Source organism: Falco biarmicus, chromosome Z (genome assembly GCF_023638135.1).
Source record: "Falco biarmicus isolate bFalBia1 chromosome Z, bFalBia1.pri, whole genome shotgun sequence".
In the NCBI taxonomy this organism is placed as follows: Eukaryota; Metazoa; Chordata; class Aves; order Falconiformes; family Falconidae; genus Falco; species Falco biarmicus.
The window spans coordinates 38176441-38204312 of NC_079311.1; the positions used below are offsets into that span (position 1 = coordinate 38176441).

The 27872-nt window shown below is 41.7% G+C and overlaps 1 long non-coding RNA gene across 1 annotated transcript; it reads left to right on the plus strand.

The window, feature by feature from the left end:
• The first annotated feature begins 20592 nt into the window (after window positions 1-20592).
• LOC130142788 (uncharacterized) lies at window positions 20593-27066 on the plus strand. Its single transcript, XR_008819505.1, has 3 exons — window positions 20593-20707; window positions 21562-21641; window positions 25182-27066. It is a non-coding gene; the product is annotated as an uncharacterized LOC130142788 (long non-coding RNA).
• Window positions 27067-27872: the final 806 nt, after the last annotated feature.

A 27872-nucleotide genomic window follows, 5' to 3' on the forward strand; every position in this document is an offset into this window, starting at 1 on the left:
GGGACAAGTCATTGCTGATGAGGCATGTCAAGAGCTAAGAAGGAAGCTTGTATCAGTACATCCGGAATTCAGCTGTGGAAACCTAACACCTCTTCCCTTAACAGCACAAATGAATAGACACCCTGGCTAGACCTAAGCTCTCCAGGTAACAATGAGTTGGAAAGAAAGAGGCTGTTAAGGTTCTCCATGTCTGCAGAACATTGTAGCATACCTGCAAGTGTGGGCAGCCTGGATGAAGGGTACCTACACCTCCACTGTTTGGGAAGATCAGAACCTCCTAGGAAACATGAGCTCCCTCATAAACCAGTTTCCCTGTTCCACAGTGGCCACAGAACATGGCCGTAGGGGGAGAGCACTTCAGACAGAGGTCAGTATCGGTGTTAGTAGCATGCTAGGCTAAAATCTGTACCTAGGCTACAATCTGTACCCAGACTTACATCTAAACAGGCTGAGTGTAAGGCCAATCTAGGCACTGAAATGCTAGCTGTCTTTGCCATGAGCAATTTGTATGTGGAGAATGATTATAAGTAAGGGAAAGAGGACTGGAAGAGGGAAGGAGAAGAAATAACATATTTTAAAAGAGATAATGCACCTGGTTTTAAAAGCCATTGAGAAATTCTGATTCCTACCAGGGCTAATAGAAGTTGAGAGGGCTCAGAAATGTTAGAAAGTCAGTCATATGTATTGACTTTTTATTAATGACTCAACATGAGGATTTGGAAAAGTATAAAACAAGCACTGGTAAGAAAAGAACCCTTGACCCCTCGCAGCAGCCTCTTAATGATCTCATGTCCTGCTGCCTTCGACATCTGTTTCCCCTTATACAGGAGATGAATTCCTCCCATACCACATAGCATTCTTAAGAAGTAGTATTACTTGCTGAAACAAGAAGTTCCCCAGAAGCACTATGTGCCCTTTCTGTGAATTAGACTTTAAGAGCTTCTTAGGAGCTAATGGGTGGTATGTTTGTTGCTGTTTCGTGGAACATGATGGTTGAAGTGTCACATTAAGGATCTGCATAAACATTGCCCAGATTACAATACAGCCTGCAGGCCAGACTGAGGATCACTTGTTCCATGTGGATGGAGTGGGATTGCTGACGGAAAAAGACCTGAAGGTGAGTGAGGCTGCCCAGTCCCTTCACACATATCCACATGATGCAACACCCGCCCATAAAGTAGTGGTAAGTTGTTTTAAAGTTTTGAATGTGTTTTTCATTGTTCCTCTTGGGTCCATCTGTGCAGTGTGAGGCAGTACTGTGGGGTAACAGCCACACTGGCTGGATTGGAAACTGGCAGCCTTATTGCTACTCTGGCACGGGACACGCATAGGTAACAAACTCTGCTTAAGCCATTCATATTCTTAGTGACATTCTACCACCTTTTCTGTCTTGTCTATCACATTCTTAGGGTCATGACTCAGGGTCAGGTCCTTACTGCATACTACACACTTAAAGTGTTGTTTGGTTTTTTTTTTTAATATGAAGCCATTTTCTGGGTCTGCTATATCAGTTTACCCATACTTGCAATCACCACATGCCATAAATGTTTTCTGTCCTTTTTGCCAGGAGGACCTTAGTAAATTTACTGCCTGGGCTCTGTTAGCAGAGATCTTTGTCACTAACCTGTGGTTAGATCTGTTGGCCACCTCATATTATTTCACGTATGACTTACTAATTAATGCAAATAGGATGAAATATTTGCCTTTTTTTTAGGCAACAGAAAGATATTACCATTTATATTAATGGTCCTTCTATTATTCCTGTTTCTTAAGGCTCCTCTCTACCCACAGCTTCTCCTTTCTGTTCTCTCTTACACTTCAGCTTCTCATATGCCTTACCTTTCTCAGTAACTCAGGTCCTTCAGACACTGAATCTTCTTTTCCTATGTCATTTCCTATATTAATTATTCCTATATTTCTGCATATTCCCATAACTCTACTTTCTTCTCCTGGACTTGAAACGTCTGACAGGGATCTGCTTTTGCTGGTATTCAAACTTTCCACACCTTCTGCCTACTTCTTTCATTTCTTTTAGCTGTTCATTGCTACTGTTTTAAAAAGTCTTCCAAGAATCACTGGGACAGCAATATCTCAAGGATCAGTGTTACCAAAAGTTAACAGCTTGTCAGTTTTAGTGCTACAGCTCATAAACTCCCAGGTGTCTGCTGGAGAGGGAACGGCTTACCTAAGTGTGGTGGTATCTATCAAATCTTGTCTCCTGGGTCTCTGGCAGTGCTGAAGGTAAATGGATGCAGAACTAGATGTAGCTCATGGGTCAGCTGATGTGTGAGGTGGTGGATACATATCACCTGAGGATAATCTTTACTCATAATAATTTCTCTCACCTCTAGAGGAAAGCAGCAATGTATGTCTCTAGGGCATGTTATTTTCTGGGATGCATTTGGAATAGTGTTATTTATGCCTCACCCGTTGGCAAGCCTGAGAATAAAAGGCATAATCAAAGCCTTATTTAGCTTAAATACAGAGCTCTGTGGTTCTGGAACAGCAAATCCTTCATTTGCATCTCTGCTGACGGTCATGTATAGAGTGTGGACACAGAATCGTTAAAACTGGCATCCTTCCCGTCTTTACTGGGTAGCTGTATGCACTGGGGAGGGTTGTGACAAGGGGAGGTAAACACCCTCACTGGCATCAGGACCATCACTGCTATTATGCTGTAAGTTGCTGCAATACATTAGTGTAAAAGATGCAAGTATATATCTCAGCATCCATGACTTTCTGCTCCACACAATTTCAGATCTTCATCTAGTTTAGAACCCCCTCCACCCACCCCGCTGGCATAGGAAAGGGAATGAGCCCCAAGGTGGGAACCCCTTGCACATTTGCACCGCAGTCCCAAGCAGCTGAAAGCCTCAGGAGCTCAGGCTAGCTGTCAGGGAGGTCCAGAAAGCAGAATCCATAGCTCAGCATGAGATTCAGTTTAAAATCTGTCATATTTCTCTGTGTTGTCTTCAATGTTCTTTCAGCTTTTCCTGAAGTTGTGTAAAGGCTTGTGAATCTTGCTGATACTGGCATGTCTTCCAGAGGAAAGTCTTTTAAAGAAAATGACCTAAGTTATAAGTAGGAGAGCATTTTACATGATGTGATAAAGGTAGAATAAACTGTTCAAATCTCATTCTGAGAGCTGTTTGATGTTTGTGGTATTTATTTTTTGGGAAGTCCAGAGAAACTTTTACAAGCATCTGTCATTATTCTATTTAATTTAAAAAAATCAGTTGCTGCATCGATTTTTTTACTACTATTTCACTTTTCTGTGTATCTTTATATTATATTATTCATTTCAATGGCTAATGGATAAGCCACCGTTGCAAAAATATGGAGGGGCTTGATGTTACAGTACTCCCAAGAGCTGTGGGACCTAGATCAGCACAAAGTAGTAGTCAAAGACCAGTGTGTTTCGGAGTGGATGTCTTCACATGAAGAGGGCATTGAGGTTGTGCGCATTTCAAAAATGTGCAGCTACTAGCTTATCAGGGGATATGTATTGTGATATTTTGTCAAACAGCAACATAGTCTTTCAGAGTACAAATGCACCTGCACCAGACGTAAGGAGATAAAGCAGTAAAATCTGTAATTGTAATCTGTTCTCATGTAAAGGACCTCGCCACTGTTAATTCCGATGGAAACTGTTACATGCACATGTGTACTCACACTGGGTGTAGGGGACAGTAGCCATGAGGCCAGCCCTTGTGTACAGATATAGTTGTGTCTATACCAGTTACCCTTTCTCTGTAAATGCTGGTTTATATTCATTCTTCTTCCTATGGGTCATTGCCTCATGCTGCCTCCAGACACAGTTGTCCTTGTTCTGGAAGACAAAGGAATAACACATATTAATGGCTGTGGTGGAAAATAATTCCTGCATTCCTTCTTATCTGCAGACTTTGGAGATTTGTTTAAGAAATTAGTCCTGTCAATTTTGCACATTTAAATCAATGCGAAATTTTCGCTTAGTTTCCTCACTCACTTTCTGGAAACAGAAAATGAAGCATTCTTATTCTCAGCTATTAATTTGATTATAGTCCAGAAATGATGGGCCATGCATACCTGCTCTGAAGTGATTTACAGTGCATCAAAACTTCACCCTGAAGACACAGGTGATAGACATTTTCCTGTCTACCGGGGTCCACACTCTCTGGCTTCAGCTCCTAACTCTTTGAAGCCTATTTATGCATTAAAAACTGAAATCTTGCCCGTGGCATCATCCTGCTTACCCTGTGAATCATGAGTTTTGAAGGGCAGGACAAGATACAGGAAAGACTGAAATAAAGATCTGATACTCTTTGTGACACCTTCCTTCAACACATAGCAGATTTCCAAGGACTCTGGGCAAGGAGAAATACTGTTGAAAGAATGTTTCCTCTTAAGAAACCCCACCTGTAATATATGCATGCAACAATTTATAGGTGAGCTTTCGAAACAAAATCTGTGTTATTTTGACTGCTGTTTGATGATTTCAAAATCTGCTCTGTGGCCATATTTTCACAAGTGTTGATTTTGTAGTCGAAGTGAAAATAGCCACATTGTTTAATTTCTGTGTGTGCATCTCACACCTTCTGCATTCTTCTCTTATATTACATTCCCTGTAGTTAGTCAGTGCATTGTCTTCAGAAGAGTCTTAAGGCACCAACTGTTTTTGTGTCACTTAAGAGCAGTTTCTTAAGATCTCCATAAACAGAAGTTTTTAATGTGATTTTTTTTTTTTTTTAAGTTCCAGGCAGAGCTTCAACTGTATCTCTGCAGAAATTTGTTCATTTGAACGGGTTTACATGAATTTTTTCCAGCTATTTAAAGAGAAGAGAAGAAAAAGCATAGTACTTGTTATGGAGTTGAACCTGACAGACCTTGTGCCTCTTGCTCTCAGAAGTTCAGCATATTCCTGCAGTCCCTAAGAGGTGTGCATATGACAAGAAGGTGGACTATAGTAACAGGTATCAGAAGTGTATGAGGTGAGGCAGCTACCTGCCCCTGTAAGCTGGGAAGAGTCTCATGACTTTATTTTGGAGGATTTTTGTCATCTGTATTTGATGTCTTGTACTAACTAATGGTCATGCTGACAGTGCTTGATGTTTTTACAGGCTTTTTTTTTTGTGAGTTTTCTGTTGAACCTTGGTTCTGGTCCTATCAGTTAATGTCCTGTGATGTATGGCCAGCTTAAAATAGTGTGGCTTAAAATAGTTTGTTTGATATGAATTCTTCCTGTTACAAGAGTGGAGAATTAGGCATGATTCTCTAGCACAGAAGAAGGAACGACACAGTGTCTTAAAAGTTGCTGTTGAATGTGGCATGATTCCAGGTATAACCATGTGGCCACTGGTTAGACATAACAGAGTTGAGAAACAGTGAAGAGGTCCCCACTCAGAAAACGAGGACCAGGGTATCTGGGTAGGCTGGATCCATTTTAAAGAGGGGGAAGGGAAGTGATGACCCACTCAGCTGTATATTTATAGCTCTCATGAATAATCACAGGATGCAGGGGGAAGCATATCTCAAGAGATCACCCACAAAAAGAGTGAATTAATAACAGAACTACTATAAATATGCATGGGTTGGATAACTTGGGTGAGAGTGGCTGCTTTAATGGATGGACTGTGACAGAACTGCAGGAGAGAGATGTATGCATGAGGGCATGTGTGGCAAAGCAACAGAAATTTTCAGGAGCTTATTGTCTCTCTCTTAGAGACAAAGCCAAGAAAGAGTTATTAGTAGGAAAGGTCTCATGAAGGGTGTTCGTTCTTTCCACCCTTTTCTGTAGCATACACTATTAACTCTTGTGTTCTGCTCTTCAAGTTCTCTGTTGCTCATCCTTTCCACTGTCTGTGGAGTGAGTATCTTCTTCATCATGGTCATTCATTAGTCTCTTCACGTCTTTCATTAAGAAGGCCGTGCAAAGGGAAATGGATCCTTTCAGGATCCTTCAGGACCAATGTGATGAGTGACATGGAAATGGAGGTTGGAACCAAAGGCACAATTCTCTCAAGTTGCTCCTGGAGTGGCTGCACTTTCTGAAGAAATGCTTCTGTGCTTGTCTGAAAGGAAATGGCATCTGGGACAGGATGAAACCAAAAACTTGACACAGTGAGCAGGAGCTGGTCACTTTCTGGATGTCAAAGGCTGCTTTATTGATGATGCAGAGCTGCTCCCAGTGCTGCCCCAGTGGACACCTTTACAGGAGCCCAGCTTGGTGTGAAGAAAAGTGTAATCATCATATGGAAATTTACCATCTCTGGTTATAATTAATCAGTTGCCAACTGGTTTGGTGTGAGCAGTCAATATTGTGGCCCTGTGGGACTAGGTGTATGCACTGCTATTGTCATGTATAATAAGACTAACATTTCATCCTGGACCTTAACAGGTTTTCACAGTGGGAATTGCTGAGTAATATCAGGACCATTGATAAAAAAGTGGCTATTCTTTGCTGAGAAGCATTTGTTTATGTACAGAAAAAGTTATTACCTCTCCCTGTTTAGAAGTCTGTTTGATTGCTGTGGAAGTTTTTATGTAGGGCATCCTAAAAGGTCTGTGATATCAAGAACTTTAAATGGTCTGAACTGATTTTTGTGATTACAAGTGGAAGATTTGTGCTTAGAAACAGCTATGGCATTGAGATTCTTCCATGCATTCTGGGGCAGTGGATTTATATTTCATTTCTGCAGCTTAGGAATCTTTTTGCTGGGTGTTTGAGTGGGAGAAAGGAGTTGGTAATTCCCATCTGAGCAGCTGCAGGAAGAAATGCACATTTGAGAGATGGACAGATGTCACTGCTAGGATTCTGTGCTGTTCAGAAATATCTGCCTGCTAGAAGTGCTGCTTGCTATAGTTCACAACACACATTTTTTTACAGAGAACACTTCAGACTGACCAGGCAACAAAGTGTAAATCAGGGTCAACTCTCAAGTTTGTTTCAATTACTGCTTGTCTACAGTGAATCAAGGGTAGTTCCTGTTTAATTGTTAATCTGAGGGCAAAATTAGCTGAGAATATTTTACAAACTGGTGTTTTATTCACTCAAAGTATTTTGTAAATTGTGTTGAACAGTTGAAAGGTGCCAAGGTGTTTCTAGTTGTGGAATATTTTATTTTCTCTTTGTGATTTCCTATATGACCATTAGGTCCCTATTGTGTCTAAAATAAAAGCACAGGCAGTTCAACTGAGCCGTTTTAGTTTTATTTAGAAAAAATGACTAACATATTAGCATGCAAGTTGGTTGAGGTGGTATGACGGAAGGTTTCACTATGATGTGATGAAAAAAATTTATATACCTTAGCTCTCATAATGCAGCTTTTGAACAAAATACATCAGACCACCACCATCAAGGGTGAACATCTAATGTGTTTTTGACAGTTACAAGAAATGCTGTAAAAATAACTAGGATTAAGCATAGCACAGTTGCTGGCCTGCTGCAGTGCCTGTGCACACTGCCTCAGGAAAGGGAAGATTTTTGCTTCTTGTGTCCATTGCACCCCACTGGGATTGTGGAGAGGAAGTGTTAAAGGATAACCCTGACTTTTTGGGGTGGAATAACACAGTGGCAACATAGCTGGGGCACCTTACCTGGCCACCCTGGGAGAACACAGCCAGGACTGGCTCTGAAGGGGCTGCCAGCCCAGCCCTCCGCACCTCCTTCACAGGGAGAGCCAGAGGCGCCTTCAGACGCAGTCCAACAGGTATCAAATCTGACAGCATAACCCTGTGTAAAGGGTGTGATAGGCAAAGAGCAATCAGCCGAGCAAATATGTGTTAAGGCTTGCTTTCAAGGTCTCTTCTTTGTACTAATCTCCCTTCTGGGTACAGCTACCACTCACCAAAGGCAGCTGGGAAGCCTCTGTGGGTGTACAGTAATACCGCTTTGCTCATTGCTGTGATCCTTGGCACAGGAAGAAATCTCATCTGAAGAAGAAGAAATACTAACTTTTTGTTATCAGGAGTTGTTTGATCATGATTTTTAATCGGCTTAAAGCATAAAAAGAGGTAGCAATCAGCAGCCATGGGGCTGCAAGATGAAGGTACAACGGGTTTGCTAAAGTTTCTCTGACATACAAGTTTTCATGTTGTGGAATACCCTGGTTATTTTTTTCTGAGAAATAGATTTTGCTCTTGCAATGAGTATGTGGAGTATGATTACTCTGGACTCAGGCATTATAAAGGTAATGTGAAGTGCCAACCGATAATAAATTTCAGGCAGAACACAATTATGAGTCTCTTGGTTCCTGGGAACATGCCTGAAATAAATATTTAAAGGATTTGATTTCAGAATGAACCACAGATGTTACAGGCTCATTCTTTATGCTAGAGCTGGCTCTGGATGCAGGCAGGTTGGAATAACTCTCAAAATGCCTTCAAGTGACAGAGAACTGTGGAAGGAGTAGGGAAAAGGCATACAAATCCCCAATTTACATAAATACTGGCTGGAGTGTGCTTAGTGGTCCAGCAAGCAAATATTTAACAGGAAACCCCAATGGCTTCTTCCACGGTGTCCTGGCAAGAAGAATTTCCTTTCATATTTTTGTAAGCTGACCTGGCTCACACATAAGTGAAGCCCCCAGGAGGCTTCCTTCCTCCTCTTTTGGGATTTCCACCAGGACAATTTGCAATTAATGTGATTTAAGGCAGCTACGCATGTGACTGCAGCCTCCCAGCCCTGGAAGCATAGTGGCAATGTGGTGCCTGGACCCTGTTATCTCAGGGGCATTTTTGCAGTAGCGCTGTGCAGTTCCCAAATCACTCCTCTCATCTAATGTGTCCAGACCCTGCTGCCAGGATACTTGTGTCATTTCTGTTAGTGCGGTGCTGAGTTTCAGCTAACCAACCCTGGGCAGAAGTCCCCATTGGCAGGTGGTGGGTTTTTCAACATTTGCTTTTTTCCTTTATTTTCTCTTTTCAGGATTAAAGTCTATGTTTTCATGAAGTGCCTGTGAACTTTTGAATTAATGTCAGGCTGAAGAGACACCCATGAGGACAAGGACACTGGGTTTAGGGTCAGAGTCAAGGCAGCCCACGGTAGCGATGCCCTCTGAAATGAACCCTGCTGCTACCTCTTCTCCTATAGTCTTTCACCCAACATGCAAACACTGGGTACTGGAGTTGCTCTCTAAATAAGTTATGTCAATTGCTTCAGCATAAAATATTCATTACAATCCATGTCCGACACACTGTTCTCCTGTCCTGTGTATGACTGTTTTTTCCACTGGCCTTTGAGATTCAGAAATGTGAAATTGTCTGCAGTTGGCATTTTGTTTGTCGCTCCTGAAAGCGAAATGGTCAAACAAAATGTTTCAAATAGAAGCTGTGTCCTGGACATCACCATGGAGTAAATACATATGTAATACACTTTCTGGTTTTGACACACTGCCCTTGAATACATAGATGCTTGAAAGCATTCACATGCTATTTTATTTTAATGTACATAATATATTATAAATAGATAAATAAATGGAGAGCAATATGCCAAATGTTGGAGAGCAATATGCCAAATGTAAGAAATTACAACCATCTTTTCATGGCTATAGGTTTAAAACTGGGGAAGTTGGAATTAAAGCAAGCACTTAAGTAAAACAGGACCTTGTGTCTTACAATTCACCAAATATCCAAATGGTAATGGGAATGGTCTTCAAAGATCCACTATACAGTGATGCTAGCACAGATATGCTCCTAACAGGTATGTCTGTTAGGTGCCTGAAGCTAGGTGGGATGACTCTGGGCTTTAGGACATACTCATATACAAGACAGTGGTGCAAATACTGACTCTAACATCAGTCTAAGTTGGAATATCTACACCAGATGGATGTTACCTTGTTCTGAAAAACTGCATCTCTTCTGCTAAGCTAATCAGGCTCATTGAGCAGCAGCGTTGTGGTTACACTGCTACCAGTTTCAGGACCGCCTGAGCTTAAGCATTTCTGTCATACAATATAAATAAACCACTTGTGCCTACATGGTGTTGCTTCTTTTGAGACTTTGAAAGTTCTAAGACATAAATGTCTTGGGAAAAAAAAAAAGACAGAAGAGTGAAATTAGTAGCACGGGGTATCTATTATCCTTCCACTTATTTTGTAGAAAGTACAAGAAGGTTGTATTTTATGAACCTGTACTGGATAGGTAGTAAAAGAGCAGTTGTCTTGTTGCATAACAACTGCCTATGATCACTTGACATGGAAGTAATGTATCCTTTGATGGAGCTGAGATATAGCTCATGTTAGCAATGTCTTGCAAAAGCAAAAAGTTTTAGAAGCATTCTACCATGTCTAGTGTAGTTCCATCTGCAGTATTTTGGCTAACTGGTTAGGCACAGCATCCCTCCACTTCCAATTCTCCTCGAGCAACCTTGTGTTAGTTTCTTTACATGCTTATGGGGAATAACACAGATGGGTGCATCCTAGTGATCGGATTTTGATTGCTGATTTTGGAAGGAATCTGATGTTGTACTTCTGGCCATGCTTGCACAGAAATGCCCAGAATGCCTGACTGGAGAAATAAGGCTCATCTTTCATCATGCTCCAGTCTGCTGAGAACAAAACTGAAATAAAGACTTTGGTTACTTACAGTACATCTACAGTCATTTGGACAAATTCTCCTCTCAAGATTCATTGACCTCATGCCATTTGCAAACATACATCAGGGCTGTAAATGTTTGTCTGGTATAAAAAGAGGTCCTAGGTTTTCAGTCTTGTAGAGAAATAAACATGGACCTGTAAACTATGTCTGCGTCCTTCTGCAGACTCTTAGTGGCTACCAAATATATAAATGTAAAGCAAATACTTCACTACATGTAATTCTTAGCACTGTTGTGGCAGGAAAACCACTGATACCTCACTGCTGAAGTTGTCCTCCACTACTGTAGGCACTTAGCTGAGGTGGTTGGTTTGGGATGGCAGCCATTTGGTTGGAGGGACACAGATGCACATACAAGTGCATGTGCACACACACTTCCTAAAAGCTGGTCAACAAGCCTCCCTGTAGCGCTTCTTTCTATACCAGCCACAATGGGATGATCTCAGATGACTATACATCTATCTTAGGTACCTCACAAGCTGTCCAAAAATTAGCTGGATTGTAATGCCACTTCTTTGTTCCTTTGGTCTAAAAAACGCAAAATGTCTTTCTCCAAATTATACAATAGGCAAAGTATAATTTAGGTGAGATAATGGCTTCCTGTCCTGCTCCTCACTAATAACCACTTCATCTGGCAGTAGACCAGAAGATTTTTAAAAATAGGCTGGTTGCAAATCAAATAGGGTTGGAGGGACGCAACTACCCTCCTGAGATTTACGAACATCCAGTGGTCTGCACCTCTGTCCTCGTGGCATATGGCCTCATTCAGTTTTCAAAGACAAATGATGTTAAAATGGTGTCAAGCTGGAAAGTATATACATATATAATTTCAGTTAAAATATATTATGGGAATTTCTATTAAGTTTAATAGAAATCCAAACAACCTTAATCTTTTTTTGTATGTATGCTTAATAGCGTACATGCAATAATGCTTTATTACTGATTTTAATGGCTTTTCCTTCTTTTACATGCAGTGTGAGTCACACTGGAAGAGAGAAAAGACTGCAAGGTTGCTCCAAAATCTTCTGAAATAAGTATAGGGCATATCTCTCAGTCATTAATAACTAGTTTTTTCCTTGAGTGATTCAACATCTCTTGAACGACTGTGGCTACTTAAACCACTGCTCTGGAACTGGTCCCTTTGGAGTGATCTTCCTTCATTGATAGATTTTTTTTCTCTGGAGAGGACAACAGAATGGATGGATGCCAGCGTTATTTACAAGCAGTCTAATCTCCCTAACAACTCTCCCAAACCATTCATCTGGTTCAGAATATGAAGGATACTCCATTATTCAATGAAAAGGTTAAGCCTGTGGTAAATATGCATAGTCAGTAATGAAATGTACTTCCCCTGGGTATTTTTTTAAAGGATGCAGACTGACAGATGTTTACCACATCCTTTCTGGATATGTTTTCTGAGGTTTTAGCTTGCAACACTGCTTATGGTTATTTTCAAAATGCAGTTCTTTGGCTTCATTGCTTTACTGGAGTTGTAACTGGGTGACAGTGAAGTATGTCAGCTGTGAAAATCCGTGTGCATCCAAGCCAAGCCAATACTTCCCATAACATTTCTATGTAAGTGTGAGTACCCTGCTGCATGAGAAGGGTCAGGGAACAGCTCACCTAACTGTGCTGGCCTCAGTTTTTCATCCATCCTTACATTCGCCCATCTCTTTGCTTTCATTTATCACAGTTTTACTGCTGGGTATTTTGCACATAGCCATCAATATACATTATGATACATATATAGGAGCTTGTAACTGTACTGCTGTTGACATATTTGGCTCTGGGGCATGGGTGAGAGCTGTTTTATGTCTTCAGTAATGGCTGCAGGTTTGTTCTGTTAATGAAAACTTTTTTTTTTTTGAAACAGTGGGACTCTATTGATAAATGGCTTGGCTAAAGATAGCCCCTGCCTTTAACCAAAACTATTTCCAGCAACATCTTGCCTTCAGTGTCAATATATTTGATGAATAAATGCAAACACATCATATTATGTGAGCAGAGAGGCCACACACAGGACTGAGCTTCACTTACAGCATCTATGGCATTAAGGTCTTTGCTAGGAAAGAGTGCAATGTCCCGCTGCCCTCATAGCTCAGAGCAGGAGATACACAGCATCTAGCTCAGAGTGTTGAAGTGCTGCTCTGTGCTCTCAGCTGAGATCTAACAGTGATCTGCAAATCTTGTTCCCTTTGCTATGCTTGTGGAGCATATGGGGGCCTGTGGAAGCAGCGCAGTTTCAAGTGTGTGCATCTAGAGGCCACATGTCCATGGACTTTTTTCCAGGCTGTGGGGCTGGATTGAACAGCTCCTGCTTGCTGCCCCCTCCTTGCTGGTCTTTTCCTGCTCCCTCCCTCCACAGCATGGCCCAGTAGCCACTCCAGCGCATGTGTTTGGGTGGCTGGGGGATTAACCTTGCTGTGGAATTCATTTAGGTAAAAAAGAACGTGGCAAAAAAAGGACTTATTTTTAATGCAATTATTTTCCTGAGACAGTGCCCAGAGAGCCGAGTTGTGGTTTGTTTCAGTTTATCCCGTGAATCGGAAGCCCATTTTTTGGGCAGGAGATGGCTTTGGCCAGCTGTGCCCAAAGTATTTGAATAAACCTTATGGATAAAGAGAGGTGAGGGGTTTCTAGCCAGAAGCAAAAGGTTAAAATTAACAGCTTGACTAATTATGTTTGTACAGATCATTCAGGGGTAGGAAGGACAGATTTGAAGAGGAATGCAACATCAGGGAAATTTGCGTAACACTTGAATGTTCCCTGTATCTGATTTGTCTCTTTAAAGGCACAGAGAACAAGGGTGTGCATAAAAAAATCACTAAATTCAGGCAAATGCCCTGAAAGGCAGAGAGCTGAAGTCTTCTGCAGCTGATCTGAAGTATAGGTAAATATAATTATGTTTTTATTTATTTTTACTTTAAAGCTTTTCTAAGTGTCATCTGCATTTTGATTGTGTAAGTATATTTATTATTTTTTACTGCATCTGAGGTTCATGTTAATGCTGGTTTCTAAGTGATAAATACCCTTATTGATCCATCCCCATGTTTTAAAACTGGACTGTGGGCCCACTTGCCTGCTTTGCGGTGCTCCTGTAAGATTTTTAGGCATGAAACACTCCCCCACTGAGCTGCACAGGAGTTGGCAAGGCAGAGATCTGTGTGCTACCAGTGTCTTTGGGTGACTAATGGTAGCCAGAAGCACCCTGACCTACAGCAGGGCACCGGGAAAAGTGGCCAAAGCCCAAGGGCTTCCACAGCTCTGCAAATTAGACCCTGGTGTCCCTGTCTACTCTCCTGAGCTCTCACGGACTGGGAGAAAGTCTGCAGTATAGTGTCTGATTGCCTGTGTACACAGGGGCAAGGAGGGTCTGGAGTTAGTGACAATGGGTATGAGATCCCTTAGTCTTCCCAGAAACCCATTACAAAGAAGAAAAGAAAAATAAAGGAGAAGTTTATAACTAATTCAAGCTAATCCTTAGTCCGTGGGTAAAGTGGGGTGGTTTAAGGAGACTTTTTAGAGTGCCTTCATTTAAGTAACACCTCGTTTGTTGCCTTCACATTTGCAAATATTTGCTCTGCAGGCTGGTCACCAAGTTCTTTGATTTCATCTGTTGCACACTAACAAACTGAAAGACTTTTAATACTCATTAAGTTCTCATACAAAAGCAAACAGTTCAATCAGGCAATCATGTCAAAATGTTGATGATTTTTCTTATTTCCTGTGGAATCTTTCAGTGGGAAAATGCCTTTCTCACAGCATTTCAAGGATGTTAACTCTCTTTGTTGTGGAGGGAAGAACTTATTATATGTGGTTGGGTTTTTATTCTCCTATTGTATTTTTATCATTACTTCATGTTTATGTTGCAGTAATGCCCAAAGACTCCAAGCAACATAAGGATGCCATTGCACTAAGAAAAAAAGGGCCCAGCTTTTGGCCTGAAAGGCTGGTGAACCAGTTTTTGTTTGCTTTTTCCATCTTACAGAAAAATACCTCTTTGAGAGCTCTCAGCTTCAGTGTTGCTGACAAATTCAAGCAGTCTGGACAGCTTGTAGGCAAAGACCTGCTAGTTTCAATGAACTACGTTACACATTGCTCCTCAGCTGTGGTATAGTCCAGCAAGACCTAAAATACATGTATAGCTAGACTTTTCTGTAGCTTTACAGTTAATATAAATCCCTTGATATTGTAATCAGTATGTAATGAGCACATACCTAGGAGGGGAGATAAACTGAGAGAGGTATTTAAATGCATCTTACTGGCTTTTTTTTTTCCATTGAAAACTGTGCAACACGAAATGGGACTCCATTTTACTATGAGGCTGAGGTCAAAGGAATTACACTGTTGTAAAAGAGCAGGATGTGGTTCACAGGCTAGAGGAGACATCTATGGAAATACAGGGAATACTGCATAAGAAAAAGGGCTGAAGTCAGAGAGGTTATGTGTCTGGAATTTACCATGACCTTGCTCTCTTTTTAATGGGTGCCACACCATGCCATGCCATTTATGTTGTCTTGTTTCTTGGGGGAGCATACAGATGGACATTTACACAAAAGAGGTGCTGCTGCATGAGAGGTTAAAACAGACTTGCAGCCACAGTAATGGAAAGCACCATTGTAATGCATCAAATAAAGATGAGAGGAAATTGCTCTCTGAGCAGACCCTGCCCAAAACAAGAAGTTGGTCGCTTCCTTTTGCTCACAGCACATTGGAAAGCAGCAGAACTCCCTTAAATAGATATTATATGCGGGCACTGGAACACTTACTTAAATCAGCAAGAAAAGAGGGGCAAAAAAAAACCAAAACACAAATCTGTTCTCTGCTGTGGGGAAAGTTTCTTGAAGTACTGGAGCACTGCATCAGGACATATCACAAAATAAACAGAAGGAGGACAACATGCTAACCAAGCAGTACTCAGCTAGAAACTCTGTTCACAGTTCGCAGGCACTAGCTGCATCTTCACAGATAAAATAGCCCTGTGTCATAGCTTGACTGCCAGGTTTCCAAGGGCCAGGATCAAATCTGAAGGATCACTAATAAAAGACTAGTTTAACCTCTCACCCAGACATATAGGAAAATTAAACTAAACTACTTGCTGCCTAGTTAATTATCTTCCCCATTTACAAAGAAGAATCAAGCGCCTTGCCAAGCAGCATTTTACCAAAAATTATGAGGCCAAAGCAGCAGGAAGATAAAAGATTGAGTACAGCAGCACTGGATTATTCCTCACCCAAGGTACAGCGGTAGCTGTTCCTAGTCCTGCTCTCCTCTCTGGTTCTTGCTGAGGCATTGGCCTGGCTGTGTCCAGAGGTGCAGCCCCTGCACCCCACACAGTGCTGGTGCCCAGGACATGAGGCTCTGGCCCATGCTGTGCCCCACACTCTGTCCCACATGCCAGCAGTATCTCTGCCCTGCTGCCCTGTTCAGGTGCTTTAGCAGCATTTTTTTTCTCGTCCAACGATTTCAACTCTTCCACAGACCTCCCCATAGCACTGAGTCTCTTTCTCTTTTCAGCCTTCCCTCTGAAGACTCCTAAGTGAATTTTCTTTTTGTTTGTTTTTTTCTTTCAGGTTTTAGCCTGTGGGCCTCAAGGCAAGGAGCTTTTCCCTGGAGAAGGGAACTGCTCACATGGAGTGCATCTGGTGTGGCCCAGGTTTCTGACTATGGCTACTGTAAACTTCCCACCACTCCATGATGCAGGTCCCTGCTTTTTCTTTGCTGGAATTGCTTCCTGACCTCATCTCAGCAACTTCTGTAAAATAGCTATGCCAAAATATGCCTGGCTATTGGTTCCTTTCAGCCATGTCCCTCTCCCTCTGTCAGATGTGGCTGGAAAGGTCCTTTCCTCCAGGGAAAGAGATGGTGGGGAGAGGAGGGAATGAGAAGGCACGTTCTTTTCTCTTTTAGCCCCACATAAGCTTTTTTTCCCTGAAGATTTACAGAGTCTGAAATGTTCAAAAAGTTCGAAAAATAATTAAACATTCCTTCTTCTTTTCAATATTCAACTTGTGAATATCATGTTGTTTCAGAACAGAAAGTCACATGAGCCAGGATTCACAGGTGAAGACAAGGAGACCTCAGACAAAGCATCTGTGCACAGCCTGAAGTAGCAGACACTTCCATCCAGTTGCTTTGCCTCAGATTAAATCTATACAAAACAAACTTTACAAACATGCATGCAACCACAGCCTTACTACTAGTTTGGTTACAAATGTCTTCTATTCCTGGGAGTATTAGCAGAGGAAGTTTCCCTGGGATCAACAGCTGAGGTAGCCAGGACTGCGAAGTAAGTACAGGGAAAGCATAGGTGGTGGTGGTGGTGGTGGGAAATACAGCAACACATCCCGGCTTTTAAAAGAAAACAGAAAACTAGGACCACCGGGTTTGCTCCTCCTCACAGGGCCTGGGAGAGTTGGACTTTGTTTAAATACAAAAACATGGGAAATTCAGAATGGGACTGGTTTGGCTGGAGTGGCTAAACCTGAAGCCCCATTACACTGAACCACAAATGGCTGGGATGCCAGTTATTTTATGGCTGCCCCAGGCAAATCAGCTGCTGTATCTCATTTCACTGTAGTGGTGCCACAATAGTTCAAAGGTTGTCCAAGTTTTCCTTGTATTCAGATTTCATCAGTGGAGCAGCAGTTTGGTGAATGTATGGATATTTATTTAAGTCTCAGCTTTCTCACCCATGGCGTAGCTACAGTTCTGACAAAAACCAAGCAGCTGGAGCCATGAGTTAAAAGCATGTCGTTTATTTATGTCACTTAAGCTATCAGGAGATTTGGGACAGGGAGGTTAAAAAGTCCAGGCTGGTGTTTCCCTAAAAAACCAGGAACACAGGAACATCCAGCCCTATTTTGAGATAAAGGGGTAAAGGCTGTCTGGAGGAGAAAGGTTGTTTTAAAGTTGTTGACATATTAGAAGTCGCTGTGCTGCAGGGAGATAACTGTAACATAGTGACTTCTCCATGGATATTTACCCTGACACCAAGTCAAGGGGGCTGTTCCTGTCATAGTCTCCATTAGGGGCGAGCTTGGGGGCTTTTCAGTTACCAGCCTTTGCAATTGTACTGATGGTCCCAGTGTAAATGGTTATTTGTTGTTGTAAGTCTTGGCCCTGCCAGTCAGGGTATTATATGGTCTTTCCAGATCTGGCTTTTAAAAACTCACAGTTTTAAACCATATGGTTACTTGGTATCCAATCAAAGTGCATGTGAAATATGAAGGAATGGCAGGAAAATAAAAACAGCACAACATTCATTATGCTTTTCAAAACCCACAAATTTTAAAGCTAATCTCTGGGTTATTCTGGGCATGACTCATGATTTCTGTATGTCTGGGGTTAGCTATAGCACATCCTGATTTACTGCTTTCTCTGAATCTGTGTATCTGCACTAGGCCACATCTAGGCCAGCTGGCTAACATCATGGTGGGAACAGCACCCACGACTATATCATTTTGTGGGCATGTGCTGTGCTCCTCACTGCGCTTCCTGAACTCTATATACTCTACATTTCACATGGGTGTCCAGAGCAGTTCACAGGGGTCAAAATAAAAATCAGAAAGAAGGATATTTCCCACTAATGCACCCTCTTCAAATGAGCACCTGGGACAGAGTGAATTTGAGTATCCCTAGCTGTATCTGTGTGACTCGGGAGCTGTTTGTTCAAAACTGCTGCGGGTGCAGCGAGACCCTCATTTCCTCACCTGATGGTATTTACTCCCTGGTCAACAGCTTCCCCCAGGGAAGAGCTGTGTCTGTCTGTTTGGTGGCTCCCTCTTTCCCTCCACGCTAGCTCGAGTGGCAGGTAAGCTTGGCCCACCTCTGGGCAGCCGGTGTTTCTGTAAAAATGCAGTCCCTCCTCCCAGGGAAGCTGCACCAGGAGGGTGGCTGGAGACAGGAATCAAGCACTAGTCGCATCCTGCCCACACGTTATGATGCTAGCCTGCTCTCATTTAAAGTGTAAAAGCACTTCAGTTTTCCCTAGGTAAAAAAGTTGCTGCTTAAACATTAGCTATGGTCCCTTGGAAGCTGTTTCTGCCAAGAAAAATTTCCTTCATAAACATTAACATCTGCTGGTCCCAGGATTCAAGTCCATCCTTAGAGCAGATACTGCCCACAGTCCCTGAGGAGAGCAGCAAGCATCCCCAGTGTCTGGGTGCAAGGAGCACGCCACGCTGCCCCCCGTGGCTCTGCAGCCGCGGTCTTGCATTGATATGTCTGATGTTTTTGGTCACCCAGGATGAAGTGAGCCAAAAATAAAGTTTCATGCTGTGTCCCATGCTTCACGCAGCGGCCTGCCTTGCTGCTGCTCATACTGGCTGTGAGCATGAGCTGCAGGCATGCCCTGGGGCTGTGTATCAGCGTAATAAACAGGACAGCTAGCTGACCTTTGGGTGACACCAGAATCATGTTCAGAAGCTGCAGCAGGGCAAAATGTCTGTTCACTTTAAGACTGTAGAAGAAAATGGCATTGGACTGCAAAATTCATTTTTCCAGAAGGAACCAAGCTATAATATATATGTGTCAATAAGGTACTGAAAGGCTAGGCTCAGCTCTCACTAAATACTGATCAAGTACCTTAACAGACAGTTGTATGCTTGAGGGGCTCCTTAGAAAGTATTCCTAAAGTAAGAGTGTAATTTCACCTGACAGGCAGTGGAGAGAGGCAGAGACCTCTGTAGACTTTTACTGTGTGTTGAGACCAAGAGGAGACATGAAGACCTGACACCCCCTTGGAATGTAGTCTGGACAACGAGAGAGTGGGTCCTCTGGTACCTACAGCAGCAGGCCCTGGTTGTTTTGTAGGGGTACAACCAACAAAAACGTTGGTGGCAGAGCCCCAACCTCTTCAGCACCCACTATTTTCTGCTTTGAGCAGGTTCTCAGTCTAATATAGCTACTGACAAGATAAGTTTCAGCTATCTTCTACAGGGATATTGGCTTTCTATTCTGCAGAAAATTAAAAATCAAAGGCTAGCATAATAGACCTTACTTTCCATGGGATTTGAGAAAAGGTGCTGGGGAATTTCTCAATGGAAGAATCTGATCTGAGTTGACTGTCCTCACTGTCACTACTGGTGCTGCTTGAACTGCTTACAAAGCTGAACTCCAAATGACAGTTTTGTAGTGGAAATCATCTCTGGCCTGATACGCTTGTGAATTATGGCAGTACTCTGGGCACTGTGAGGTGCAGCAAGGGGGTGCTGCGGCAGACACAGCCACCCTCTGTCCTTGGCTGGTGCCTGCTGTGAGTTATGACGGCTGCTGCAACCTTGGTTTGTGAATCCTACAGCAGCGAGTTGTGACTGGGGACAGTGTCAACCAAGAAGGTCACAAGAAAATATCTCTGCAGGCTTGGCTAGAAATTCAGCTTCAGCAAGTCTCATGGTTTACTGACAAGTGCTCTCTTGCTAGTCTTTAGGGCTTCCCACAAGCACTGCTCTTTGCTCTCTCCTCTGAAAGAGCTAATTCGGTCTTGCTATTAATACCCCACATAAAGCCCTTCTGAAAGCTTGATACACCCTCTGTTCCACAGCAACCAAAGGACAGTACCAGCAGTGAAGGGAAGCTTTTTCATAGAACTTACACAGACAGAAAATCCATATAAGTTCTGGTCTACTAGCGTTGTGTACTTTAGGAAGTTTCTTGACAGTCTTCCAGTAAGTTTTATTTTATATTGTCGAAGACTCTGTAAACTCATCTGCCTCCTATGCTTGTGTTAGCAAACACTCAGGGTTCTTCAGCCTCCAGGACTATTAGGATACCTCAGGATTTATAGAGCAATTAATGGCCTTGATGAAATATGTGATGAAATATTGAGTTTTACTGAAACACAATAAAACCTTTATTCCTAAGAGAATAACCAAGTATTATATAACTGACCAAATGCAGTTGGGCCAATGCCATTTTTCTGTCCTTCATGAAGAGTTATTCTCACCCTTTCAGACCCTGAGTGCAGCTTGTGATCTGTTTTTTTTCTCTGATTTATTGTTCCTTATGACTCCTGGGGAGGAATGTTTTTGCTTTGGAGGGACATATTTGTTTATTGGGAAGCTCAGTTCTCCCCAAAAGACACGTAGGACAAGAGATCAGCCACCTGGCATCAGTGGAAACATGAAGAACAAGAGTAAGATATGTCTTGGGACTTGTGAGAGCTGGAGAGAGCCAGCTGTGGACAGAGGGACTGTGTGAACTTGAACATCAATCCATGTTCTTTGTTGTTGTTGATGTTGTTTTTAAGGGAATGTGGGCTAAGGTTTTGATATACAGCAGAAAATACACATTTATCTGAAGTAGAAGAGTCTCAAGAATGACAGAGTAGGTTAAATTTATTTGGAAGTGCTAAGTTTCTTTTTATGTACTGCATTTCAGAGAGCTGTAGCAGAGAACAGAATATATAATTCCAGCCAAAACAAACGGTGAATAGGAGGTTGTTCACTAATTCAGATGGTCTGGGCAGAAGAGATTTGACAAGGCATTTTGAAGAAGAGAGAATGATAGAAGTGAGAAAGGCACGAAGTTTCAAAGATAGAGAAAAAATTTTCAAAACTTCTGGAAAACATGATTTTGGCACTAAATAAAGGCTTGATAAATGACATTTGGATCAGATTTCTCTTGAGGAGGCAGGAACCCATCAGCTGGAAAGCTGTTCCTGGATGTTGGGTCCCTATGTGCCCTGGAAAGCATGAATTTGTTTATTCTTGTAAATAGAGGGTGGGGTGGGGGGGTTGTGTCCAAAAATCCCATGTGCTTTCACCAATTTTTCTTTCTAACTCAAATTTAAGTTCCAAACCTCCAAATACTGAGCTAGTCAGGAAAGTCAAAAGAAGTAACACTAATGTTTCACAGTAGTTGTATGGCAGCTAAGAGGCGGGGAAAGGGTATTGAATGTTTAACAGTAGGGTGGGAAAGCATGTACAGGGAACTGATGCCTTTGAAACTTCCTTTCCCCCTCTCCACATGGTGCATGTTTGTATGCAGATGCCGTGTGCCAGTCTGGGGCACAAATCCTGCCTCCGGCCGTGGCCCAAACCAAGGGCTGCCAGCTGTGCTGTGACAAGGTAATACTAACCAACATAGACGTGCCATGCAATGAGGGCATTTTGGCTGAGGGGTACTGACAGAAGAGGTTGTGACTGGCTACACCAGTTTGCTGCTTCTCCTGGTTCTCCTGGTTAATTTGAAAAGAAGCTACCTGAAGCCTTACAGCTCAGCTTGCACCATTTCTGAAAGCAGGGTTTATCTGTGCTTCCCTGGCTGGTTGCCAGATATGGTTTGCTTCAATCTATGCCAACTCAGATAATTTTAGCCTTGGGTCAGGCAAGTCAATTCACTGTGTTCAAACAGTAGGATTACATACTGTTCTCCAGACCTTAGTATCTCCTTGTTAGCCCTTATCTAAGCCTTGTGTGCAGTCTACAGAAACAGAAACATCAACAGTCTAACACTTTAAGGAAGACCTTGGTTTCAATAATTCCAGTTTAAGTTCAGGCTCAATTTGACATCTGGTACCATTTCTTGATGACAGCTTTTCTCCCACTCAAGGAAGAAAAATGATGTAAAAAATCTCTATTTCTATGTAAAAAACAATACATTAACTTGGCCCCTCCTGATAAACTTTTTTTATTGTTCCAAAAACTCTTTTCTACTTCTTTTGTTTCCACATACCCCTAAATCATTCTGTTTTCATTTGCTATTTTCATTACTCAGTTTAACATTTCTCTGTTGTGCAGCCTCATCTGAAAGCTTTTGTTGTGCAAGACCAGTGTGATATAGGTAGGAAATTCCTGTGCAGGTGCCATTAACAGATGTTTTTAAATGTTGTTCGGCTGATGCATGAAATATTGCATTTAGTTTTCATGACAACTAAAAAGGGAGAAAACACCATAAGGCAGAACAGTGCTAGATGCACTGACAGTGGAGGTAAGATGGTAGACACTGTGTGTATGCCATGTATAAACTCTTTGATATTGCTGCTTCTTAATGCTTGCATCTGTATATTAGTCTCTGTAGGAAAGGTGGGTAGAGGCTGAATGGCTACAATGTCATGACTTTGAAACAACTGCAACCTATTTTCAGAAAGGCATGGCAAAAATTTTTCAACTTTATGGAAGCCGGTGTTGTATTTTTAATTTCCTGAAAACAATCACAAGATTTTTTACAACAGGGTGACAGGTACTAACATTTTCTACTTAAACTGGTATCATTTTAAAAGAAACCAAACAAAACTGAGTGACCCACTTCTTAAAGGGGTTGAATAAAATGTTTTCTGCCACAAAATCTCTGTGAGCTTTTCACATGCTGGAAGCCAATCTTTGTGAACATTTCTCATTCACAGACCTGTGACTGAGAGTTTAATGCAGAAAACTACTTGCTCCTGGGGTACAAACTAATAAAAACACAGTAAGGATTTGGTGAAGGAAAATTAATGGTTTTAGCAACAGAGGGCTTGACTTTCCAGTTCCCTTCACTTCATGTCCAGATTACTGGAAAAATTATGCAAACCGTTATTCTTCTTTCGTTGTTGTATGCAAACTCAGCACTGGTGATTTAGCAACACAGTGGTCCGGAATAATAGCAGAAGAGTATGGAGGTATTTGCTGGTTTGTAAACAAGGCTGGTAGTTTATTCTTCACGTGGTGTCTAGACAGTAACAATTAGTAGTAATTAGTAAGTGCATCTGCTGTCTGCTGAGTCCATGGCAGCTCACGTGCTATGGCAGTAAGGGATCAAAGAGTTACTTAAACATCAATACTCCATAAAATGGAGTCCTGCCTTGGATTCCCGTAAGTTGTGTGCCTGCTTTGCTCCGATGTTCTAGTTTAGAGTTTCGAGGCACTCATTCCCCTGCCCAGCAGGAGCCCAGAAAATAAAAGTGGTGGATTAATAGTAGTAAACAATTTAATGTCAAAAGAAGTCTTTAGCTGGGTTCTTGGCATGTAAATAAAATGCCACGTGTAGTTAAGACCGAATTCAGTAGGTCGGAGCTTCACAACGCATACTCCAAGGCACAAGTTCATGCCTCTGTTAGGTACTTGCAATCTGCTGTTACCGGGCTTGACCTGGTAGTAGCAGCCTTTGTCAGGCTGTCTTGCCACCATGTAGGTGTTGATACTGAATGAATTCACTTTAGGATAGAATAAGCCTTGTAGTTAAAGTATAATGAATATAAGAAATATATTCTAATGAAATTAATAGTTGCACAACAAAAGCTGCTATGAAATCCTCTGTACAACCCTGTACCAAGGCTAAGAACTTATATTTACTCAAAAATGTAGGTATAGTCATTAGGTCATGTAACCATAGTCTGAAAGAAATAATTAATGAAATAACTGATCAGAGAAGGAGTCTGTTTCTCTTTCTTTAACTTTCTCTAACAAGGGGCCTGCTTATAAGTTATCTAGAGGGAGCAATTAAAAGAAACAAGCGGAAGAAACAGATGGTTGACAAGGACATAAATTAGCTCAGACCGATAAGAACACTGCAAACTGGCAAGATCATCACATACCAGACAAAAGGTGAAAAGTACACCGTGAGGAAGACCTATGACCTTCCTCCCAAAGACCACTGCCCAAGTCCTGAAGACCCCTGCCCACAATTCTTGGAGGAATATGCGCAAACGCAAAGGACTGATAAGCTAATTAACATACGAAGTGAGAGTAGGCGGGATTAGGTAATGAATATGTATAGGCATTAATTGAATATTCATTGGTTTATTGTATAAATATAAGATAATTAGTTACTTTAAACATGCACGTTAGACAGAAGGATCCGCCGTGCATCCAGCGCTGCCAATAAAGGATACTTAGTCACTGAGAAATTTTGACTTTGTTCTTTAAATCAGTGTTAAATGCGACCCTGCCTTGTCTCAGGGCAGAAGGGAGGTGGGAATCAGTGGAAACGTGCTTGGTGTCAGAAAAGTGCGATTAAACAGGACTTTCAACTACTGCTATTGTAGCTTCCCTGCTACCTCAGAAAAAGCCCCATGTGTGAATCTTTGAGTGGAAATTGTGGGAAATGCTGGTTTCTGCTGTTCATGCAAAAAGAAAGGAAGAAGGTAAAAAAGAAACTTTTGGCTGAGTTGTTTTTTTTAACCCCCCAGTTTGCTTTTAAATGTCTGTATAAATGTCTACACACCTTCACAGACGTTGCTGCTAGTGGCTCACATACTTCCAATAGCATCTACTTGTAATATAGCTGCTGCCAACCATACCAGGTAGTTGTAAAATTAAACCAGTCTTAGTCACAAAGCTTGACAGCTGTGTGACTTATAGGTGTGTGACATTACAGTGGTGGAAGAGGGTGGCTCTTGGCCACCTCCCTAAACTCTTCTAAGCTCTTGGTTTATAAACCTGGGATTTTCCTTGACGCTGACACCCATCTCTCTTTCTCATCTTTAACACCCGAATATTATCAGCTCTAGTAAGTAGCATTCCTGTCATGTATGACAGCCAGAAGGCCTGAACGTGTTTTAAACCATGCTATTTTATATGTAGTAGTCATGGTCATTCACAAAGAGCCAAGACCTCTTTATGAACAGAAAACATCCTATACACTAGGCTACAGAATGATTTTGTTCTCTCTCTCTCTCTCTTTCTCAGACTTTGTTAATAAATCTTATATGAGGAAGAAAAGAGTGTGGTGTCCCAGAATTGCCCCAAGGCTGGTGCCTCGGACATGCTGCAGGACAAGGAGCTGTAGCTGTCACATTGCAGGTTTTGTCTCCTGGTGTTCCCACCACATTACAGCTGCTTGGTAAACAGTGTTTGGTGGGATTTTAGCAAAAACTTCAGCTAGCCGTATCTCACCTCTGACAAATTACTGGTGGCCCAAGAAATTTTTCAAGGGTTTGAAAACATGACTGTTCTTAAACTAAGGACAGAGAGCATCTCCTTTCAGGAAACTTCATCTTATTGGCAGATGGCTCTGTGGAAAACCCAGAGAACTGTGGTGCTAAATATAAGACTACATTTTAAAAGCAGACAGAGGAATATGAAAAAGAGAAAACTGGGTGAGATTTTCTAAACAATAAAGATCTGGATTATTGCTAATGTTTTGGTCAGTTGCTCTATTCAGCCTTGGGGAGTATGGTTTCTGAAGCCACTGCAGTCCGTAATGCAAATCCGTGTTTTAACATCACAGTTAAAGAGCCTCAATTGCACTGAATTTGTAACAAATATCAGATCCAAATTGTGATACACATTTGGGGATTCCCAAATTGTCCAGAATGGATTTGCTGTGCTTCGAATAAACAACAAGCCAAATCTGTAAGTGTTTTGTTGCTCTTATAGGGTGAAAGAGTCCAGAAAGCCAACCCACAGTAGATGGATGCATTCCATGAAAAAAAAAAAAAAAGTCTTTCCATTGTATACAAACTACAGCTTCCTAGCTGATTTAATGTCTAGTCTAATTCAGGGTGCAGAGCAGTAATCCAGTCTCAAACTGAGACATGGGTCATGTGAAACGGTCACAGTCTCCCAGTCTGACATAGATTAAAACCCACTCATCCTGATGTCTGTTGCTATATGAATATCTAAGAGCATTTTTGCATCCAAAAGTATCACCAGATTGTGAAATCTCCTGAAGGATAAATAAACATATTTCCTCAGTCAAAGAGGCAGAGACAGTCTTCACAAGGAAGTTCTCTGCTTCCTCCTTTTCCATTGCTTTGTATACCCAGCAATCTGAAGCAGAAAAGTTACTCCATGGAGAACCTGTGCTTTGACTTACATTTACTTGATGAATGTGATAAAAGCTCTTGTTTTTAACACTGTCAAGGATGTATGAAATGAACTTACAATACAAAATGGGACAAGTTAATTTCACCCTAGCCTTGGAGGTTCAGATGCAAACTACAGTGATGTAATCTTTTGGAAATACCAAACATTTAAAGGAGGAAATTGCAGTTAGTCTACTATATAAATCTTCAATTTCCCATTTAAAGAAGAAAATACTGTTGAGAACTACTTGATCTAAACTAGTGATTGCAATTTTTATTATCAGCTACCCCTTGGAAAATTTCTATAAAACCCATAAGTAAATTCCGTGCAAATTTAATTGCTCAAGGGGTAAACATAAACTTGTCTAAAGTGGAAGGGCATTCTTCAATATTTTCACATGTAATTGGTTAGCTCTGGAGATGCAAACATCCACAGAATGGAAAACACATGGAGTGAGAACATTATTTTGGGATGTGTGAAATGTGCTGTAGAGTTGGTTTAATATTCGTAGCTCTCTTTGTGGCTAATGATTGATGCTGACTCTCTCAATATCTCGTGAAATTTAGTCGTCTTAGAGGTTTTTCCTCCAAGTGGAGTTTGGGCAGATTCTCCATTTCCCTACTATCGTATTCTGCTACAATCCTTTTTTTCCCAAGATGTTATCTATTCAAAAGCATCTAACTCCTGTGGGACTGGCATACCTGTAACTGGCACCTTTTCTAAGCAGCTAAAAACATTTCTATCATTTTGGCTTACTGCATGAAGAAAGATACTTAATTCCACTTCTGCTTTGTTTCCTCTGTGTTACTCTAAGTAACTCACTAGTAACTCTGACTTCCTCTAGTTTATTCTAAGTAGTGCAGATGCAGTTCTTTGCTTCTCCTCTCTGGTCCCTTTGGAGACAGCTGGAGCTGTGCACATGATGTGTTGTCACAGACCTTCAGTAGCTGAATATACCCTGCCTTTGTCTCAGTCAATAAACTGAGAGAATAAACAATACAACTTTGGCTGTTGACAAGATTTACTTTGCGCCACACTCATCCATAAAGGTATTCTTGGGGCCCTCATTGGGTAAATGCTGATGATATTCTTCATTCTGTGTACTTGTGTTCTATCATTTCCTTCCAAATAAAATTGACCCCACATACTTATCACCTGGCATGCCTCAGTCTGATACCTTCCTTTCCCCAGCACCATTACTATCTATTTTCCCACACCAAATACTAGCACCCTGCATGCTTTAAAACCTTAACAGGATGCAAAATAAGTGGCTGGTCCAAATGACTGGTCTGTGGCTTCCCGCTGTGCAAAGACTAACAGTGAGGTTGAGGCTCGCAGCCCATCATGTGCAGGTGCAGCTTGGAAGGGGTATTCCCTTCCCACAGTGGGCATTGTGTAGCCAGAGTCCCCTCACATCCTGAGTGATTTACCTGGCTGTAATTGGTGGCAGCTGCTTTTGCAAGCATTTTTGTCGCCTTATAAAATTCTCTGACTATTAATGAGAAAATGTTTTCTCTGTGCTATTTTCATTATTGAGCTTTGAGGTGATTATTTCTTGGACTCAGGGGGTTC